The sequence below is a fragment of the Balaenoptera borealis genome, assembly GCF_965194805.1.
Source record: "Balaenoptera borealis genome assembly, chromosome: 19".
NCBI classification, from domain to species: domain Eukaryota; kingdom Metazoa; phylum Chordata; class Mammalia; order Artiodactyla; family Balaenopteridae; genus Balaenoptera; species Balaenoptera borealis.
In genome coordinates this window covers 12,068,094-12,086,849 of record NC_138878.1, presented here as the reverse complement: position 1 = coordinate 12,086,849, position 18,756 = coordinate 12,068,094, and the positions used below count along the sequence as shown (strand labels likewise).

Genomic DNA, 18,756 nt, shown 5'->3' with positions numbered 1-18,756 from the left:
AAAGAGAAGAGATGATGTTAAAAAAAATATCCTCTCAAGTTTCCAAACACCACCAAAATAAACTCAAAACAAGAAATCTGAATATTCAACTGAATATAATACTTCAATATGAGGAGTAAAATGGGGCTTATACATCTTTTAGATTGCTGAGGAGAAATATACCAGAAAAGGATGAGACATAGTCCCTTCCCAATCAATGGTACAATCTGGAAATTGGGAAAATGGAGAAGGATGTACTAAAGACATAAAGCTACAGCGACAGAAGGATCCTTACACGATACTTCATAATTCTGAAAGCTGAAGAGGATCAGGCACAATACAGGTGCCCTCGCTTTAAAGAAAGTTAGATATCTGGAAAAAAGCAGGCTTATTAAAGAGGGCAAAAAAGGTCTGACAATGATTTAAAAATTAGTCTCACATGTCACCATTAGGGGAAGTGAGGTGGTAGGTACATGGGACCTCTACACCTATGTTTGTAACTTCTTATGAGTCTATAATCTTGCAGGTCTATGATTAAAAATACAAAGTTTAAAAAAACAGAAATTATTTATATATTCCCATGAATACATTTGCTCATAAAGTCAGGTACATATAACAGAGATAAAATGAACTTTCAATTCTGTGACAAAAAAGTAGACTAGGTTATGCCTAATATTGCATAGCTTTGCCATACACTTCTCCTTTAATTTCCTTGTTCATACCATTAAAGGAGATACAATTGTCATAATGCACGCCATAATAAAGCACTATTTCCTTTGAGATTCCATAGTACTCCAACCTGCTCAAACGAAGTAAATTGTGTCCCCTCTATGAAATATTCCTGACATAGGTTGTAAAAGATGCCACTTTCAAAATAAAAAGATTCTCCCTATTCAAGGATAGAAATAAGGCAATACAGAAAACAGTAAATATTAACAAATTAAGCAGACACACCTAGCATCACTTTAGGAAGAAAAAGGTCTCTAGGGAACTATTCATTCCACTACATTATTTAGCAGGCATTAATTCTAATGTACAAACATTTTTGTACTTACTTATAAAATATTATATTAAAATTGACTTTAATTAGATTGCTAGGCAATCATGAGATTGTAACACACCACTTCTGAACTTTCCCCTTCCTTGTCTAAGTAAGAATAGATATTTTAATGTCTTTCTGAGATGTCTTTCTAAATCTCAGAAATCAGCCTCCATACTATGAGTTAATCTAGCTTAACTCTGTTCCCTTCACTGAAATTCCAAGTGCTTAACTTATAGCCCTTAACAGTTTATTTGCAAGAATACTTTATTTTGTATAGGCAGTTTTCTACCTTATCCCCTTTTAATCTATCCTTTCAATTTTTTCCAATCAATCAGTAATTCTAGCTCTTTCTCAAAGCACAGATGGCAATTAATACCATTAGCATCTCTACTTGTGTTCATTTCTATTAAATGATAACTTTGGATTAAAGGGGCATTCTTGAAAGAAATTCAGAGCATTGGAGAATTTTCAAAGTAGTCAAAGAAGATTTAAGTTACCCATGGAAAAAAAGCATTGCCACGTTTACAGTCCATAGGACTTATATCAGCAAATTAATGATTGTTTTAACGTCTTACTTTCCTACAGTGATAGACTGGATTATTTCCCCCAGTTTTCTACTCTTATTTAATAGGATTTGATATCCAGATCCTTGGCCCTGTAACTCTGCATAGCCTCCTGCTGTGGAATGAGTATATACCCTGCTCCACTGATGTTAGGTTAGGCCACTGACTTGATCTGGCCAATGGGATTTTAGCAGGCATAATATGAGAAGAGGCTTTTAAGCCTCTTCACATTTAAATGCGCTTGGGTGGTTTGGCTTGTACTCTCGCACTCCTGACATTCCTGATGCGAACAACATGTACAGAGGGCTGCTAGTACAAGGAAAAGGAGAGACACGTGGAGCAGATGTAAACCTAACCCGTAGCCCAGAGCACAGCCACCCCAACTGACCTGTGCAGCCATGAGCGAGAAGAATAAATATTTGTCATTATAAGCCCTTGAAATTTTGAGGGTATTTGTAATGAAGAAAAAAATGACTAATAAGCCCATCAGGCAAATGAAATAAGAAAAATCTCAAAACCTTTAAGTTGTAATTGGTAACTGCAATGATTTAATTTAGTGAATTATATTAGTAAGTACAGAATACTACATCTTTTATGAAGGAATGACACAGTCCACAGAGACATAAGTGAACTGCAAATGTGGAGGTCAGTGTTTGGTTTTCATCTCTCTCGCTGTCTCAATTTGCAATTGACAATCAACTGGCTTATTTTTTTTCTTTCTAGATTTAGTTTTTCTACCCACAAAGAGAAGACAATATAGGAGTGCCATGAGAACAAGGTTATGATGTTAAGCCACTGAGATTCACTGAACTGAACAGCTATAAAGAATTTCTAAGTGTAATTACAAATAGTTACTCTTATAAATTTAAAAGAGCCTTTAGAATCAAAGGACAAAGTAGTGGTTCAGAGGAACAGAACAGAGACTTGCAGAATATAAAATATAAAGTAGTATACCCAAACAGTGGGAACATGAATAATGCCAGCACAAACTAACTTTAGAGAAAGTAGAAAGAGAAAATGCTATGGTTTGGCACTCAGCCATTTGATAAGAAACTAAAAGACAGAAATTTCAAGGAACAAAAACAAACATGGGTGCTGACACAGGTCTGGTTCTGAGCCTACACCATGGCCATGAGGTCCCAATCAAGTCACTTCATCAGACATATCTATTTCTGCAAATCTGTAAATGCAGATAGGCTTGATGATCTTTAATCTTAGAATACGAATAGTATGAGGACTAACACCAGAACTACTAAGGTAAAAAAAGGCTGAGGATTTTTTCCTTTTATTAACAATCAGTGAAATAATACTCTGAAATGATCCCAAGAAATCAATCAACAAGTAAATACTGAATAATTATGAAGTACCCAAAACCGTGCTAGGCATTGTTGTGGGATACAGAAGAAAGGTAAGACACAAATTGTCCTTAACCTCAGGTAGTTTACAATCCAGTTATAGAGATAAAATGGTGAAATCAAGCAAGTAAGCAAGAGCAGGGACTTGAGCTAGGCCTGAAGGTTTAGACAGAAGAATGATTTCCAAAGGGGATGCAAGTTAGATGATCCCCTGGGGCTCAGGAAGAAAATAATGGAACCTCTCTTTTTTGAAAAGTTCATGCTTTAATTTATACTTTAATGTTTTTATAATATATGTTAGAATAATTAATATTTTATGAATATATATCTACTAGAGTATGCTTAATAATGTTTTCAAATGATAAGAAGAACATGATCAAGATAGAAAACTGAGAGTTAAAACCTTTCTTCTCACCAGTTTAGGAGTCCTACCCCCATCCCTACCTCTTCAAATCAGAGGCAAAGTGAAGGTTCCTAGCTGTGGAAGCAGTAAATTAGAAGCTAAGCTTTGCCACATTATTAGCTGTTCTCTATTACTCTGGAGATAGAAATCTGGACTTTGAAAAGACTCTTACATCAAGTGTTTCCTCTTTAGAATTACAATAATTGTCCTCTTAACAATGGAAAACTGGGAGGAGAAAAATTTATGAAAAGCCTCACAAATAACTTTCTGTTAAATTAATGATCAAATTTTGGAAAAGAGACTGCTGAAGTTACATATATTAATATCAAAAAAGAAATGATTATGAATAGAGGAAAGAGAAAAAGAAGAAAATATGAAGCATTCCCCCAACCAAACACAGCAGTGACTAAAATAGAGAAGGAACTCAGTTAATGCTGAATGAATGATGCAGCAATAGCACTGTACGAGAGACAAGCCCTGAGTACTTGGAGACACCTGCCTGACTCCAATAAAGAATCTGATGGGTGTAGCAGAAAACAGTAGAAGTTGTCAATGAATTGAGCTAGGTGCTACATTTATTTCCTACAACATGATGGACTGCAAGAAAAATGGTATTGCATCCAATTTACAGATAAAGATACTGAAATACAGAGAAACCAAGTCATGTAACCAAAGGCACATTGCTAGGAGACAACAAAACTGGAATTTACCTAATGATAGTAAATGACAACCATGCTTACTGTGATGCTTTCACCTTGATACTCCTGAAAAAGAGCCAGTAGGTCAGGGTGAGCACAATGATGGGGGGCCTTTGGGAGGTACAAGAGAAAGAAAGGTAGACAGGGACTCCCGTGGGGTCCAGAGGTTAAGACTCTGAGCTCCCAATGCAGGGGGCATGGGTTCAATCCCTGGTTGGGGGACTAAGATCCCACATGCCACGCCAATTAAAAACAAACAGGGGCGGAGTCAAGATGGCGTACTAGGAGGACGCAGAATTCGCATCTCCTCACAACTAGGACACCTACCAGGCACTGGTGGGGGACCACGGACACCTAAGGGGACGGGAGGAACCCCTAGTGACTGGGTAGGATGTGGGGTGTGGGGGTAGTGAAGGGGGAGGAGAAGTGGAGGCGGGATGGGACTGGCGCCTCTGAGGGGTGGCTGTGGGAGGGGAAGGGATCCCATGCCCGCAGCGGGAAACTGGGGAACCACTGGGAGGGCAGAGGATCAAAAGGGAGTGTGGCCAGGTTTACCATGCCCACTTGGGCCCCTGGGAACCTGCTGAAGACCCAGGCCTGATCCTCTGCCCACAGAGGCCCCCTCCAGCTGCGCAGGTCCTGAGGGAGTGGGAGGAAGGCAAGGCAGAGCAAAAGTAAAGGCCGGACCTCCAGGACCGGCACCCCTGAGGGGTGGCTGGGGGAGGTGAGGAGTTCTTACACCAAGCGGTACCCACCCCCGTTAGTGGGGGAGAACTTGGGGAAGAAGGTGGGGGAGGGGTGCGGAGGAACGGAAGGGAACAGGGCCAGTGCGTTCCCTGTCCACTTAGGCACTGGGAAGACTGTTGGGCTCCCGGGCCTAATCCTCTGTCCTCGGAGCCCCCCTCCTGCGCACAGAGCCCAAGTCCCACCTCTACACTGGGAGATCCCGTCCAACGAGCTGGGCCTAAACCCCACCCACACACCCTCACTCAGGGCCCTGCCTCCAAACTCCGGAACCCCACACTCCAGAGGACCTCCTTTGGATGTGCTGCCTCTCCCCTTCCCCAGGTCCTAAGTAGAGGCCCCACCCCATGCTTGAACGTGCCCCGCCTAGGCCCCACTCCACGCTCAAACATCAACCCCCCCCACCTGCCTAGGTCCCGCCCCACCCAAAACCCCACCCCTGCCTAAGTTCCACCTGCTCCTAAACTCCACCCCCATAGCCAACACTTTTTTCTTTTTTTTTTCTTTTCTTTTTTCCTCTTCTAGATTGGGGTTCTGTTTTACCTTATTGATTCACTGTTGTTGATTCTTTTATATTTTTATTTTTCCTAATAAATCTTTTATTTTTCTAATTTTATTTTATTTTTTATACTTTGTTAGTGATCTCTCCTTTTGGCTTGTTGCCCTCCCCCTTCTTTTTTTTCTTTTTTCTGCTGTGGTTTTATTTTACCTTACTGCAGCTGTTTCAATTATAGTTTTATTTTTCCTAATATATTTTTTATCTTTCTAATTTTATTTTGTTTCTTATTCTTTGATATTGTACAACTCTTTTTTTTCTTTCTTCCTTCATTTTTTTTTTTTTCACCACGCCACGAAACTTGCGGGATCTTGGTTCCCAGGCTGGAGGTTGTGCATGAGCTCCTGTGGTGGGAGCTCCGAGTCCAAACCACTGGACTAAGAGAGAACCTCAGACCCCAGGGAATATCAATTGGAGTGAGGCCTCCCGGAGGTCCTCATCTCACCACCAAGATCCAGCTCTATCTAACTGCCTGCAAACTGCAGTGCTGGACGTCTCAGGCCAAACAACCAGTAAGAGAGGAATACAGCATCACCCATCAAAAAAAAAAAATGAAATGACAAAAAAATATGTTACAGACGAAGGAGCAAGGTAAAAACCTACAAGGCCAAATAAATGAAGACGAACTAGGTAACTTACCTGAAACAGAATGCAGAGTAATGATAGTAAAGATGATCCAAAATGTCAGAAACAGAATGGAGAAAATACAAGAAACATTTAACAAGGATCTAGAAGAACTAAAGAGCAAACAAACAGTGATGAACAACACAATTACTGAAATTAAAGATACTCTAGAAGGAATCAATAGCAGAATAAATGAGGCAGAAGGACAGATAAGCTGGAAGATAAAATGGTGGAAATAACTGCCAAGGAGCAGAATAAAGAAAAAAGAATGAAAAGAATTGAGGACAGCCTCAGAGACCTCTGGGACAACATTAAATGCACCAACATTCGAATTATAGGGGTCCCAGGAGAAGACAAGAAAAAGAAAGGGTCTGAGAAAATATTTGAAGAGATTATAGTTGAAAACTTCCTTAACATGGAAAAGGAAATAGTGAATCAAGTCCAGGAAGCACAGGGACTACCACACAGGATAAACCCAAAGAGAAACGCAGAGACACATATTAATCAAACTACCAAAAATTAAATACAAGGGGCTTCCCTGGTGGCTCAGTGGTTAAGAATCCGCCTGCCAATGCAGGGGACATGGGTTCAAGCCCTGGTCTGGGAAGATCCCACATGATGCAAAGCAACTAAGCCCATGCGCCACAACTACCAAGCCTGCGCTCTGGAGCCCACGGGCCACAACTACTAAGCCTGCATGCCTAGAGCCCGAGCTCGGCAACAAGAGAGGCCACTGCAATGAGAAGCCCGCGCACTGCAATGAAGAGTAGCCCCCGCTCACCGCAACTAGAGAAAGCCCGCATGCAGCAACGAAGACCCAATGCAGCCAAAAATAAATAAATAATATAAATAAATTTATTTTAAAAAATTAAATACAAAGAAAAAATATTAAAAGCAGCAAGGGAAAAGCAACAAATAGCATACAAGGGAATCCCCATAAGGTTAACAGCTGATTTTTTTAGTAGAAACTCTGCAAGCCAGAAGGGAGTGGCAGGACATATTTAAAGTGATGAAAGGGAAAAACCTACAACCAAGATTACTCTACCCAGCAAGGATCTCATTCAGATTTGATGGAGAAATTAAAACCTTTACAGACAAGCAAAAGTTAAGAGAATTCAACACCATCAAACCAGCTTTACAACAAATGCTAAAGGAACTTCTCTAGGCAGGAAACTCAATAGAAGGAAAAGACCTACAATAACAAACCCAAAACAATTAAGAAAATGGTAATAGGAACATACATATCAATAATTACCTTAAATGTAAACAGATTAAATGCTCCAACCAAAAGACGTAGACTGGCTGAATGGATACAAAAACAAGACCCATACATATGCTGTCTACAAGACACCACTTCAGACCTAGGGACACATATAGACTGAAAGAGAGGGGATGGAAAAAGATTCCATGCAAATGGAAATCAAAAGAAAGCTGGAGTAGCAATTCTCATATCAGACAAAATAGACTTTAAAATAAAGACTATTACAAGAGACAAAGAAGGACACTACATAATGATCAAGGGATCAATCCAACAAGAAGATATAACAATTGTAAATATTTATGCACCCAACATAGAAGCACCTCAGTACATAAGGCAAATGCTAACAGTCATAAAAGGGGAAATGGACAGTAACAAAATAATAGTAGGGGACTTTAAGTGGGGACACCCCACTTTCACCAATGGACAGATCATCCAAAATGAAAATAAATAAGGAAACACAAGCTTTAAATGACACATTAAACAAGATGGACTTAATTGATATTTATAGCACATTCCATCCAAAAACAACAGAATACACTTTATTCTCAAGTGCTCATGGAACATTCTCCAGGATAGACCATATCTTGGGTCACAAATCAAGCCTTGGTAAATTGAAGAAAATTGAAATCGTATCAAGTATCTCTTCTGACCACAACGCTATGAGACTAGATATCAATTACAGGAAAAAACTGTAAAAAATACAAACACATGGAGGCTAAAGAATACACTACTTAATAACCAAGAGATCACTGAAGAAATCAAAGAGGAAATCAAAAAATACCTGGAAACAAATGACAATGAAAACACGACGACCCAAAACCTATGGGATGCTGCAAAAGCAGTTCTAAGAGGGAAGTATATAGCAATACAATCCTACCTCAAGAAACAAGAAGAATCTCAAATAAACAACCTAACCTTACACCTAAAGCAATTAGAGAAAGAAGAAGAAGAACAACAAAAAAAACCAAAGTTAGCAGAAGGAAAGAAATCATAAGGATCAGATTAGAAATAAAAGGAAACAACAGCAAAGATCAATGAAACTAAAACCTGGTTCTTTGAGAAGATAAACAAAATTGATAAACCATTAGCCAGACTCATCAAGAAAAAAAGGAAGACTCAAATCAATAGAATTAGAAATGAAAACGGAGAAGTAACAACTGACACTGCAGAAATACAAAGGATCCTGAGAGATTACTACAAGCAACTATATGCCAATAAAATGGACAACCTGGAAGAAATGGACAAATTCTTAGAAAAGCACAACCTTCCGACACTGAAACAGGAAGAAATAGAAAATATAAACAGACCAATCACAAGGACTGAAATTGAAACTGTGATTAAAAATCTTCCAACAAACAAAAGCCCAGGACCAGATGGCTTCACAGGCAAATTCTATCAAACATTTAGAGAAGAGCTAACACCTATCCTTCTCAAACTCGTCCAAAATATAGCAGAGGGAGGAACACTCCCAAACTCATTCTATGAGGCCACCATCACCCTGATACCAAAACCAAAGATGTCACAAAAAAAGAAAACTACAGGCCAATATATCTGACGAACACAGATGCAAAAATCCTCAAAATACTAGCAAACAGAATCCAACAGCACATTAAAAGGATCATACAGGGACTTCCCTGGTGGCTCAATGGTTAGGAATCTGCCCGCCAATGCAGGGGACACGGGTTCGATCCCTGGCTTGGGAGGATCCCACATGCCGTGGAGCAACTGGGCCCATGTGCCACAACTACTGGGCTCGCGCTCTGGAGCCCACGAGCCACAAGTGCTGAGCCCGTGTGCCATGGCTGCTGAGGCCCGCGCACCTGGAGCCCATGCTCTGCAACAGGAGAAGCCACTGTAATGAGAGGCACGCGCACCGCAACAAAGAGTAGCCCCCACTCGCAGCAACTAGAGAGAGCCTGTGCACAGCAACAAAGACCCAATGCAGACAAAAATAAATAAATAAAATATAAAAAAATAAATTAAAAAAAAACTTAAAAAAAAAAAAGGATCATACACCATGATCAAGTGGGGTTTATCCCAGGAATGCAAGGATTCTTCAATATACACAAATCAATCAATGTGATACACCATATTAACAAATTGAAGAAGAAAAACCACATGATCATCTCAATAGATGCAGAAAAAGCTTTTGACAAAATTCAACACCCATTTATGATAAAAACCCTCCAGAAAGCAGGCATAGAGGCAACTTACCTCAACATAATAAACGCCATATATGACAAACCCACAGCCAACATTGCTCTCAGTGGTGAAAAACTGAAATCATTTCCACTAAGATCAGAAACAAGACAAGGCTGCCCACTCTCACCATTATTATTCAACATAGTTTTGGAAGTTTTAGCCACAGCAATCAGAGAAGAAAAAGAAATAAAAGGAATCCAAATCAGAAAAGAAGAAGTAAACCTGTCACTGTTTGCAGATGACATGATACTATACATAGAGAATCCTAAAGACTCTATCAGAAAACTCCTAGAGCTAATCAATGAATTTGGTAAAGTAGCAGGACACAAAATTAATGCACAGAAATCTCTTGCATTCCTATACACTAATGACGAAAAATCTGAAAGAAATTAAGGAAACACTCCCATTTACCATTGCAACAAAAAGAATAAAATACCTAGGAATAAACCTACCTAAGGAGACAAAAGACCTGTATGAAGAAAACTATAAGACACTGATGAAAGAAATTAAAGATGATACAAACAGATGGAGAGATATACCATGTTCTTGGACTGGAAGAATCAACATTTTGAAAATGACTATACTGCCCAAAGCAATCTATGGATTCAATGCAATCCCTATCAAGCTACCAATGGCATTTTTCACAGACCTAGAACAAAAAATTGCACAATTTGTATGGAAACACAAAAGACCCCGAATAGCCAAAGCAATCTTGAGAAAGAAAAACGGAGCTGGAGGAATCAGGCTCCCTGACTTCAGACTATACTACAAAGCTACAGTAATCAAGACAAGATGGTACTGGCACAAAAACAGAAATATAGATCAATGGAACAGGATAGAAAGCCCAGAGAAAAGCCCACGCACATATAGTCACCTTATCTTTGATAAAGGAGGCAAGAGTATACAATGGAGAAAAGACAGCCTCTTCAATAAGTGGTGCTAGGAAAACTGGACAGCTACATGTAAAAGAATGAAATTAGAACACTTCCTAACACCATACACAAAAAGAAACTCAAAATAGATTAAAGACCTAAATGTAAGGCCAGACACTATAAAACTCTTAGAAGAAAACATAGGCAGAGCACTCTATGACATAAATCACAGCAAGGTCCTTTTTGACCCACCTCCTAGACAAATGGAAATAAAAACAAAAATAAACAAATGGGACCTAATGAAACTTAAAAGCTTTTGCACAGCAAAGGAAACCATAAAAAAGACGAAAAGACAACCCTCAGAATGGGAGAAAATATTTGCAAACGAAGCAACTGACAAAGGATTAATCTCCAAAATATACAAGCAGCTCATGCAGTTCAATATCAAAAAAACAAACAACCCAATCCAAAAATGGGCAGAAGACCTAAACAGACATTTCTCCAAATAAGACATACAGATAGATGGCCAACAAACACATAAAAAGATGCTCAATATCACTAATTATTACAGAAATGCAAATCAAAAGTACAATGAGGTATCACCTCACACCAGTCAGAATGGCCATCATCAAAAAATCTACAAACAATAACTGCTGGAGAGGGTGTGGAGAAAAGGGAACCCTCTTGCACTGTTGGTGGGAATGTAAATTGATACAGCCACTATGGAAAACAGTATGGAGGTTCCATAAAAAACTAAAACTAGAACTACCATATGACCCAGCAATCCCACTACTGGGCATATACCCTGAGAAAACGATAATTCAGAAAGAGTCATGTACCACAATGTTCACTGCAGCACTATTTACAATAGCTAGGACATGGAAGCAACCGAAGTGTCCATCAACAGATGAATGGATAAAGAAGATGTGGCACATATATACAGTGGAATGTTACTCAGCCATAAAAAGAAACAAAGTTGAGTTATTTGTAGTGAGGTGGATGAACCTAGAGTCTGTCATACAGAGTAAAGTAAGTCAGAAAGAGAAAAACAAATACCGTTGCTAATACATATTTATGGAATCTCAAAAAAAAAAAAAATTGGTTCTGACGAACCTAGGGACATGACAGGAACAAAGACACAGACATAGAGAATGGACTTGAGGACACAGGGAGGGGGAAGGGTAAGCTGGGACGAAGTGAGAGGGTAGCAATGACATATATACACTACCAAATGTAAAATAGATAGCTAGTGGGAAGCAGCTGCATCACACAGGGAGATCAGCTCAGTGCTTTGTGACCACCTAGAGGGGTGGGATAGGGAGGGTGCGATAGGGAGGGTGGGAGGGAGATGCAAGATGGAGGGGATATGGGGATATATGCATACATATAGCTGATTGTTACACAGCAGAAACTAACACACATTGTAAAGCAATTATACTCCAATATAGATGTTAAAAACAAACAAACAAACCAACAAAACAACCCCCCCAAAACCAAAGAAAGGTAGACAGGATGAATAAACAGAACTAGTGCTCTAGACTGATTTGTTTAATGAATTCAGATGCCCACAGCTTGGGTAAGAAACTGGTAATTAGATCAACTAGGGATCTGGACTAGCTCTTTAAATAACCACAACAGGTTATTAAAAAAACTTTGCTTAGTTCATTTGGCTTTTCTAAATCAATGACTTAAATGTTTGGGGTATTACTGTACTTTAATCTCCTAACTGGGTAAGTTAAGCTGAAACAGTTGATTTTAAGGCTTAATACCCCTAGCCCTTCCTCTAAGTTCTGTAAACTCAGTATGGGCTTTAAGGGATAGAACTGTGGAGAAAGAACAATAGACTAGCAGAAGTATTTAGCTATAGAAGCTCTGTGATTTTATTTATTTATTTTTAATATTTATTTATTATTTTATTTATTTATTTTCTCCTTTATTTTTTTTGGCTGTGTCGGGTCTTAGTTGCGGCACATGGGCTTCTCCCTAGTTGTGGCTTGAGGGTTTTCTCTCTCTAGTTGTGGCGCGCAGGCTCCAGGGTGCGTGGGATCTGTAGTTTGCGGCACGTAGGCTGTCTAGTTGAGGTACGCAGGCTCAGTAGTTGTGGCGCACAGGCTTAGTTGCCCCATGGTATGTGCGATTTTAGTTCCCTGACCAGGGATTGAACCCGCATCCCCTGCATTGGAAGGTGGATTCTTTACCACTGGACCACCAGGGAAGTCCCTAGAAGCTCTGTGATTTTAGATGTGTCACTTCTCTAGACCCCCAAGGACAGGCTTTGGACTATAATAGGGATTTCACCACCTAGGATCCATGACAGACAGGAGTGATATTGTCCTGAAACTGAATACAAACTTCTGTGTGCAAGTATATTTTCCTGAGAAGAGAATCCACAGCTGTCATCATAATCTCAAAAAGATCCATAAGTAAGTCAGAAAGACAGATATCGCATGATATTGCTTATATGCGGAATCTAAAAAAAAAAAAAAGACACAAAACAGAGATACAAAACAGATACAGACTCACCGACTTAGAGAACAAATTTATGGTTACCAGGGGGGAAGGGTAGGGGAGAGGGATAGTTAGGGAGTTTGGGATTGACATGTACACACTGCTATATTTAAAATGGGTAACCAGGGACTTCCCTGGTGGTGCAGTGGTTAAGAATCCGCCTGCCAATGCAGGGGACACGAGTTGGAGCCCTGGTCCGGGAAGATCCCACATGCCATGGAGCAACTAAGCCCGTGCGCCACAACTGCTGAGCCTGCGCTCTAGAGCCCACGAGCCACAGCTACTGAGCCCGCGTGCCACAACTACTGAGGCTGCGTGCCACAACTACTGAAGCCCGTGCGCCTAGAGCCCGTGCTCCGCAACAAGAGAAGCCACTGCAATGAGAAGCCCGCGCACTGCAACAAAGAGTAGCTCCCACTCGCCGCAACTAGAGAAAGCCCGCATGCAGCAACAAAGACCCATCCCAGCCATAAATAAATACGTAAATAAATCAGTAAAAATAAAAATTAAAAAAATAACTAACAAGGACCTCTTGTATAGCACAGGGAACTCTGCTCAATATTATGTAACAACATACATGGGAAAAGACTTTGAAAAAGCATAGATACATGTATATGTATAACTGAATCACTTTGCTGTACACCTGAAACTAACATAACATTGTTAATCAACTATACTCCAATATAAAATAAAAAGTTAAAAAAAAAGAACACTGGACAGCCTTCAAGACAATACTATGGCAGTCTTCAGAATAATAAAGTTTATAATCAAAGCCAACAATGCACTGAAGTACAGTTGACCCTGGAACAACATGGGTTTGAACTGCATGGGTCCACGTATATTTGGATTTTTTTAAATAAATGCACACTATGGTTTAAAAAAAAAAAAAGAAACACTGGTCTAAGATGGTCAAGATTCTTTCCAGCTTTCTGAGTCTATAAAAGCAGAGATGTGGAACACAAAAATAGAGTATTTGTTGAATTCCACATCTTTTAATGCAGGTAATTTCTGTATTATGATTATGGTTTCCTACTACTTCATCTTAATCATTCTCTGCTGGTCAAAGTCACAACAAACAGGTTTCAGAATATACTGCTGAAAAGCTTGAGTCTGAATGTTCTCAATTAATTCAACCATCACATTCACTTAAGAGGATGATTTTTACAAAGAGTATAAGTCTGGAACTATGATTTCCCCAAAGGTGAACAGGCTGAGTTAATGAGTCTGGCAGGAGAAATTAAAGGATTCACAAAACTAACTTGGAAGTTGTCCCAGTTTCTGAAACAGAAATCTTGGGAATTAGACTGTCTAAAATATGAAACATTCTATAGTCACATCCATTGAAGTTGAACTACCCACCAGATCACACCTGATACTAAATTAAGTGGCAATAGACTCTGTTTATTAATCACTAAGAGAAAACAAAAAAACAAAACAAAAAAATCAGTAGCATTGGTGCTTTCACGGCCTTGCAAAAATCTGAAGGCTGGGCAACAGCCCGATGCCTCCTTCTGATTAGAAACATTCTGCTACAGTAGTAAGTAAATTCTTCTTCTGGGAGTTTATACATTAAGAACCCCGTAAACTTCCAATCATATGAGCAATTCATTTATTAACTTGGCCCAAACCACTTCACTCTTGCCCACCAAAAAAGCACACTGAAAATAATATAGTTGGTAATGATTAGATAAACTCAGTTGTTTAGTCTGGGTAAACTTTCCCTGAGCAAGTGTAAACTGAATATTAACCCTCAGTCAGATTCATTACTAAGTTCCTCTTAGTGCCTTATTCTGGCTTAATCAGAATTAATCTTTTAATAAATTTATTTATTTATTTATTTTTGGCTGATTGGGTCTTCACTGCTGCGTGTGGGCTTTCTCTAGTTGCGGCAAGCGAGGGCTACTCTTCATTCCGGTGCAGGCTTCTCATTGCGGTGGCTTCTCTTTTTGCGGAGCATGGGCTCTAGGCGCGCAGGCTTCAGTAGTTGTGGCTCGCGGGCTCTAGAGCATAGGCTCAGTATTTGCGGTGCACGGGCTTAGTTGCTCCGCAGCATGTGGGATCTTCCCAGACCAGGCCTCGAACCCGTGTCCCCTACATTGGCAGGCGGATTCTTAACCACTGCGCCACCAGGGAAGTCCTCCAGAATTAATTTTTATTTGTACCCAGGATAGCTGCTAAGTATTGTTTTTCCCAAAGAACAGTGATAAACATAAGCTTCATGCCCTCCAACTGTGCTCTGATTCACTAAAGAGTTTTGCTTTTGTATGATTCTTTAACATTCATCCATCTTTTCAGAAAGGATTTACGTACAGGTTCAGCGCGAGATAAAAAGAAAAGGTATGAAACAATTACAGATGCTGGCTCTCAAGTAAATTACTGTGGTAGAGGAGGTAAAACATGAGTCTGTACCTAACGATCACACAAAGTTGAATGTGGAGTTGAAGGAGCTTGATATCTTAAAGAACGAAAGAAGTACCACCACCCCTCATGAGTTAGGATGATAGAATCAGAGAGAGTCTAATGGAGGAGGGAACAACTGAGTTCAGCCTTAAAAGGAGGTTGTGATTTGGTGATGTAATACTGTGTCTAGGTTGAGGCAGGTGAGAGGGGGGCTGTGAATACTAGGTGTGGAGGAGTTTGAAAGGTATATTCTGTACAGAGGGCAGAGACCTGAGCAAGAAAGTGAGGAACTCTGTGGTGACCATTCTTAGGCTTACATATTTGGCATCTCCTAATACACGGTGAGATAACTACAAAATTTTAATAAAATCCCAACATTGGTCCAATAGTGGTTTGCCATCGTCCATATTAATATGTTATGGTAAACTCAGTGCAGAGAGTGGTGCCTCAATTTACTGTTATTTACCTCTGTGCTCCCCCAATGGGTGGTGGGGTTAACAACAGGTAAATAATGTATAATTACTTTTTAATAATCTTTAAACATTTTATTAACTTTGAAGAAGGAATAAGAACAGCTACTTTAGAAACTAGAGACACTCAAGCACTGATCTATTCATAGAATTTTTACACAGCTCAAGAAGTGTACATCATAGGGGCAAAAAATAGTACAGAAGACCTATATACTATATACAGAAAGATTCAGAAAAATCCATTTCTAGAAAGCAGATCATAGGGACTCATAGACCTCACTGAATCTAGGAGAATCAAAGGGAAGCAACATAAAGCCTTCTGCTGGGGCATAAAGGTAGGAACCAGTCCATGTAGTCTAAGAAAAGCTCTTTTTCCTCTTGATCTAAATGTTTGCTTCCAGCTGGGTTCAGAGAAAGGTCCTGATCATTTGAACTGGTGGTTAGTCAAAGTCCCTTTCATATTTGCTTTCTTGGCTTCTAGTTCAGCCAGCTCTTGCAACTGCCTGTTGCTCAGGACTTTGCGTTCCAACTGTTATTCAGTCGCTTTGGCATTCTGTGCACACAAGTCAGCAACTTCCCTAGCCTCAGTCTTCTCTTCCTCTTCATCAATAGCAGACACAGTGACAGAGCTGAACGTGCCCATGTCTTTAGTCCATTTGGTCACTATCACCTTCTTAGGAGGCTCTTGTTTCTGGGTATATGTATTTCATTTTCCCAAAACTCTGGCCAAACCTGACTACCGCTCCATCCACAATGGAGGCCATGGGAGCATTCTTCAGCTGGGACCGGCAGAAGAGTGGCAGTCTACACTTCGTACACTTCTTCCTGCGCTGTCCTTCCACACCTTCAGGCCTCCAAAGATACACAGTATCTTCAACTTGTGTTACAAAACTTGTGCCTGTGTTTGGCAGCATCAATTACATAGACCAGTCCTGGGGACTCATGGGTAATTTCTCTGACAGCCCAGTACCAGGACCATCTGGCAACACGAAGAGTAACAGACATCAAGGGGCTTCTCACCATCATCATATTCCTCCCCAGGTCGGAGGTGTTGGAGCAGACTACTGACCAGGGCACTTTTAGGTGTAGTTCAGAGAAACAGCCCAAAAACTCAACACCAAGAATGTTACTCAATGTTACTTCTATAGGAACATGATGCAATTTAAAGGGATAAAAGATAAATAGGCAAGACCCCCCCATACAAATTAGGGCCCATTTAACCCTGGTTCTTGGACAGTCAGGGGACTATGATGAAGTCAAGACTTACTTGTCTTGTACCTTTAAAATGAAAAATATCCTCAATGGCCTTTAATTCTAATTATATATATATGTATATCCATATCTATATCTATATCTATATTATAGTGGGAATTAGCAAATGGTTCTGCTCTGGTTCAGGTAACATACTTACTCATAGATAAAAAATACTGGCAAGACTTGCAGCTTTGTCAAGTACTAATTCATTCATCTTCAATGAGGCTTTAGCTCTATTTTAAAAATATGAAAGCGCAATAACCTGGCTAATTACTGGACTTAACAGCTCACACACCAAGACTGAGCAACTCTTGACTCACTGACGGAATGATCCACATCCATGAAGATGCTATGCCCCAAAATTCACTTTGAGAAGTCAAATTACATCTTATTTTTGCCTAAGAAAACTCTAAAACTAGTTTAAATGACCAAATGGAAACACTCAACATTAATAAAATTTATCATCTTCTGTGCCCAGAGCAGGGAATGACAAATAAGGATATAGGAATCTAGTTACTGAACAAAAACTGCATCATTACATTATGGCCCAAAGGATACACACTGGATTATCATTTTACAAATCTTAAAGTTTATTAAAAAATGTAAATTACAAAACCAAGTAATTTTCTGTACTATAAGAAATATTGTGAAGTTTTTCCCCATTCCCCCCCCCCCCCATTTTTCTATTATGAATCAGAAATAAAGGTACCTATAAACTGTAGGAGACAGGTCATCCTCAAAAGAATGTTTAGAGATATTTCTTTCACATGCAGAGCTCATTCAACCTTTTCATCAACCTTCCATTTGGGACTGCCTAATATTGAAGAAATACAGGGATTGTTTTGTAATGACAAGTGCTTTAAAATCCAATTATGGCCTTGCAAGGACTCTGCCTCACTTCACCATCGTTAATGAATGAGTTTTTCTGGAACTAAATCATCCTCATGAGAGCCTACTATCAGCAAGGAGAAAAAAGTTACCTCCTACCAACTCTTTTTTTTCTCCCTAGGAGACAACTTAGAAGTTCAGAATCCAATTTGGTCCTAATGTGGGGGGGGCAGGGAAGAAAAAAGAGTCAGGCATTCTGTCAAGTGCTTGGCCAGATTCCCCTTTAGCTTCAAGGGAAAGAATCTTGGACAGGTCTATCAACGTGGCTTCCAGCCATGACAGGCACACAGATGTAAAGAGATAAAAGACCTTGTTTTTCATTGCCCAGTTTCCTGGATAAAGTCAGTTTTGGTGCCCATGTTACAAGAGTGGCACCTAGAGCATTATCATTCAGTCTAAAGTGCCTAACATTTATAAAGTATTTTGCAGACAATTCACCAAAAAGGACATACTTCCTCTGAACTGTGAGGCTACAATGACTACTACTACTATGTCAACACTACAAAAATACAGCACCAAAATTCTTCTGAAATGGCTACCCACAGTATTTTTCATACCTCATAAAAACAGACACCGTGCAGTAGATCCCCTCATTTCATCGTGTTTGAGAGGAAACATGGTAGAAAGAATTCTGGATTAGGAGCCAAAAAACTTAAGTTCTGATTCCAGTTCCATTTTATATTCATGTATAACAAACCTTGATAAAGTCACATAATTTTTCAGGCTTCAAATTTCATCTCTACAAAACAGATAAATCCTGCTTTACGTACTTCACAGGGCTGTTATGAGTAGAATTATTTAAAAGGCCTTTGAAAATTATAGAGGGCCTTGCAAATATAATACTGGCCCTTCAGTCTCTGCACATAATATAATCAAATAAACATCAAAAGCAACATTACTGCTTTTTAGTAGTCCATAATTCATGCAGGAGAAGAAT

General features: G+C 39.6%; 1 protein-coding gene and 1 pseudogene across 3 annotated transcripts in view; both read right to left on the bottom strand.

The window, feature by feature from the left end:
* Positions 1–18,756, bottom strand: part of GLG1 (golgi glycoprotein 1) — a 154,109-nt gene that overhangs the window by 64,698 nt on the left and 70,655 nt on the right. The window lies entirely within an intron of this gene.
* LOC309617547 (STING ER exit protein pseudogene) lies at positions 2–16,749 on the bottom strand (annotated as a pseudogene). Its single transcript has one exon. The product of its transcript is annotated as an STING ER exit protein pseudogene (transcript).